The 4,316-nt window shown below is 38.8% G+C and overlaps 1 long non-coding RNA gene across 2 annotated transcripts; it reads right to left on the bottom strand.

Annotated features, from left to right (window-relative positions):
- Positions 1-1,063: 1,063 nt before the first annotated feature.
- LOC137007790 (uncharacterized) lies at positions 1,064-3,299 on the bottom strand. 2 transcript variants are annotated; one of them, XR_010892663.1, is made up of 6 exons: positions 3,187-3,299; positions 2,677-2,742; positions 2,404-2,492; positions 2,125-2,230; positions 1,357-1,462; positions 1,064-1,098 (listed from the first exon to the last, which is right to left on the bottom strand). It is a non-coding gene; the product is annotated as an uncharacterized lncRNA (long non-coding RNA). The 2 variants fall into 2 exon arrangements; XR_010892662.1 differs by lacking the exon at positions 1,064-1,098 and having other exon boundaries at positions 1,224-1,462.
- Between the last annotated feature and the right edge of the window lie 1,017 nt (positions 3,300-4,316).

Raw genomic sequence — 4,316 nt, 5'->3', positions numbered from 1 at the left:
TGAGCCAAACTCGCTCTCTTTGAAGATGCCACCATCGCTTTCACATCCATATGCTCCAATGTCCACCATTTTAAAACGGTAGTGTTTGTCATATGCCGCCATTAATACAACTGAATTTGTGCCTTTGTAATTGAAAAGTCACTACCGGCATTTGGAGGGGCTCTGATTTGAACATGCTTACCATCCACGGCACCAACACAAAAGGGAAAGTTCCAAATTCGCCAGAAGTCCTGTGCGATGTCCATCCACTGCTCCTGTGATGGGACAGCAACATGCTCTGGCTGGAGACACTTCCAAATAGCCTAGCACAGCTCAGGAATGATTTAAGACACAGTCCGCCTGGCCAGTCTGTAGCTTGCTGCTATGCTATGAAGCGAGTACCCTGTAGCCAAAAAACGCAACGTCACTGCTAACCTTTCCGCTGCACCAACTGGAGCTCGATGTGTTGACTTGTGTTGAAGATTGGGAGCGATTCGATGTAACAACTTCTCAAACATGAAAGCCGACATTCAAAAATACTGAAAATGCTTTTCGCCGTCCATCCTCCGCATCTCTTGCAAGCAAAGTGCTAAATTACCCATCCACAAGTCTCTTCTGGTTCAGCGGCCACACACACCATCGTCTCCTCTTCTTCTTCTTAATTTCTTCTTCTTTCAAGACGAATAAACTTAGAAGCATATCCTTCTCCATCGTTTTTGATTGTCCAGCGTTTCTTCCAAACTATGTTGCAATGGTGGATGCACTACAGTTCTTCTCCGATCATGCCCAGCGAATGTCCCGTTGATAACACGACTCAGTGCTGCCCTCCGATGTCTGGTAGAGCATAGAAAAAATAATGTACTGCGCATGTGTCGAACGTGAACATCTGCGCGCATCCATGGTGTAGTATACATTGAAAGACACACGGACAGGACTGCGTGCAGGCGCGGAAAGTGAAGTATACCCGGGGCTTTAGGCTTCATTCCCGTGTGAAGCCATTCCCGCACAGAGTGCAGGTGTAAAGGCAGGAACACACCAAGCCAACACTGACGAACTAATGGTGCCGAAAGCAGACTGTGGGTTTGGCTCACGTCGGTAGCATCTGTGTTCAATGTTGCCCTGAGACACCAAAGATGAAATGAAAAGATGAAATGCCTTTCCGAACCAGCAGGTGGCAGTAGCTGAACAGCCAATCAGAATGAACAGATGGCCTGCTGGACCGAGGAGCTTTATGTGATCATAAAACATGTTCTTAAAACACAAGTATTTACAAACAAATAAGTAATCACATTTTTACCAACACTGTTAAATGGTTAGTGTACCAAAGAATAAATGAATATTTGAAATTTGAAACAAGGACATGTATCTAAAACATACCAGAGTTCTGCAGGAGAGAAGCAGCTATAGTCATTCTCAGAGCCGCCACATTTTCTGCAGCTGTGGAAAAGTGTAGGGGCTCGTTCTTTAAGAAACATTCCGCAAACTAGAAAAAAAGAAAAGGGATTATGTAATTGAGAATGATGTGTTTGTAATGTAAACAATGTTATTCCAATAAGTTACAACAAGGATTTGCTATATAATAAAAATAGTTATGTTGCAAAAAAGGTTGAATTTGTAGTGGACAGCAGGCTGGATGGCATTCCTCCAAATCACCCTAATTGAAATGTTTACATTATCCAACACTTCTGTCAACAGCTGGTGGAACACCACAAAAAATTGTCTCAGAAATTGCCAAGGGGTTGTTACATGTTCACTCCAAAATGACAATTTTCTCTTTATTTATCTATTTAATTTTCACTCGATGGGTGTTTTAATGCTGCAAGACTGTCCTTCTTTAATAAAATACAAGTGAGGTAATTTTAAAGAAAGATGTCACTACAAGAATGATTAGTGCGAGAAAGTCGCCCTTAACTTACATTGCCAGCAGGAACACTCTTCATAACATCTCCTTGTGTTCTTTTTTAATAAAATTCACCATTAATTTCAATATTTTTAAATAAAAAACTTTATTCTCTCTTTATCTTTATAGTCCATTTATTATCCATCTACCATCCAGGGTGACCGTCTCCATTAATGTTTACCCCTGGTGTTACACTGATGAAAGAAATTCAAACAGTATATGGCATTATGATACATTTAACTTACTTTCAGGACAAAAGCCCCACAGGAACTGCCATCCTGTTGCCACGAATGTGGTATCGTGTCACATGCCCATCTGGGCATGTTGTAGCCCTTCTGTATCATGAAGGTCCTGTAATATTTATGATTTTTGTTTTATGATTATGGGATATCAACAAAATAAGAATTCATTGTATATAGGTACATATGACAATAAAATCATAAATCTTGAATTTATTAGATAAAACTGAATATTAAGAAACACCTTTAGAATTGTAGAAGATCTTGTTTAAAATGTTGATTTACCTTGTCACATTCTGACATTTTTAAATTTTTGCTGTGGTCTCCCCTAGAGGATCCAGGAACACAGCCCTCTTCTCTTGTGGAATCATAATCTTAATAATTAAGATATTGCAAATGATTACAACAAAACCTTAAATGCTAAAATGCTAAATATATATATATATATATATATATATATATATATATATATATATATATATATATATATATATATATTGTACCCAACTACATGAAAATAAAAGATAATTAAGACTGCTTATAAAACATAAACAGTACCGTCAGAGTCCAGTGGTGGTGCTCGTTGATGACCCCTAAGATATATTTGAATTTTTTTGGATCCATCTGAAATTTCAGATGAAATAAATTCTACATTTAATGCACAAACATTTGGGCAACACACAAGAAACCATTCTTAGACCCAAATTTTATTGAATTTCAAAAATGTTTCCAAACTTTTGAATGGTAGTGTATATCTTTTGTTAAAAAAATCTATTTTGTTACAACTGTGTCTTCCTTGTGTTGATAAAACAGTAAGAGGCTTTACAAGATGGATTATATATATTGTCAAGGTGACTCCAGTACTGGAGGTCACCTGGAACCCACCCACCCCCACCCCACACAGGAGATGACATGGCACCAAAACTCACATTATCTCTAGTATCTGTTGTATAATATAAGTATCTGCTGTATATAAGTTGTGTATAATACACTGTCTGTATGAAGATCACTACAGAACTTACAACTGTGTTAATCACATTTATATTGCAGTTTGCAAATAGTACTAACCTTGACTTTTGCTCTTTTATATTTCCAGATGTCGCTCATTTCGAAAGAATCAATCCATGCAGCCTTTTCTGTTTAATGCTGGTTGTATTTCTGTACCAAAAGGTACATGTAGGCATTCATGACCTGACAGAAATAAATAAACACATTAGTAAATACGAATTTTTATTAGAAAAAATATTCACAGAGGTGATCTTTTTAATGTTGTTTAATGTTTCTTTTAGATGGACATTTTCATTTTAAACTTTGTATATAGTTTTAACTAAACATACCTCTAGTGTTGTAGTATGGATGCACTTCGTCAGGTGGTCCAGGTCTTTCGGAAGTCGCTTGTCTTTAACTGTCCTCACCAGTGCTTTGTGGGCTTCAGATTCTGGACTCAACCAAAGCTTCCTTCTCTCGCTCTGTTCATCAAGGGGCTCATGAGCACATCCGGTAATGTCTGTTACCTGGCCAGTCATGTCGGTTGGTAACATGGTGTATTACTGACACCCATTTCTTCTTCAGCACCTCGGCATCACCCTCACAGGTTTGGGCTCTCCACCATAAATGGTTAACAATGGATGGTATCCACTCTCTCAGGCCTTCACAGTCTTTCCTCTTTGCTACAATGGCCAGTTTTTTGGACACTCCTTTTGCCACATGCCAGGGGTCAAATTCATGGTGTTTTTCTGGGTTACTGACCCTCATTTCTTTGACAATTTGTGGATGCCTGTCGGTGGAAATGGTAGAGACCTTCACTCCGTTTTCTTCTCTGGATTTAAGAGCTTCCTTAAAACCTCTTATCTCCATGGCATTAGAGCTTGAAACTTGAGCGCAGCTTATCACTTTGAAGTCTGCAACTTTTTGACTCTCCACATCTAAAAAAGTGTAGGTGCAATATTTGGCACAATGACCAGGAGAGTCACACCAGCCATTTCCACAGAGGACAACTTCTGTTTCTCTTGACTTCTTACTGCTCAACACTGCATTCTGTTCTTTGGCCCATGTCTTCTCAATAACTGCACATACTTATTCCTAAGTGCTGTGTATGTTTCACTGTGTATGTTTATTCCTAAGTGCTGTGTATGTTAGTACTATCCTGACATTTCAGGATAAGAGATGGACTAAAAGTGAACTCCCACACCTTACTG

Source organism: Chanodichthys erythropterus, chromosome 3, assembly GCF_024489055.1.
Source record: "Chanodichthys erythropterus isolate Z2021 chromosome 3, ASM2448905v1, whole genome shotgun sequence".
Lineage (NCBI taxonomy): Eukaryota > Metazoa > Chordata > Actinopteri > Cypriniformes > Xenocyprididae > Chanodichthys > Chanodichthys erythropterus.
This window is presented reverse-complemented; position numbering and strand designations above follow the sequence as displayed.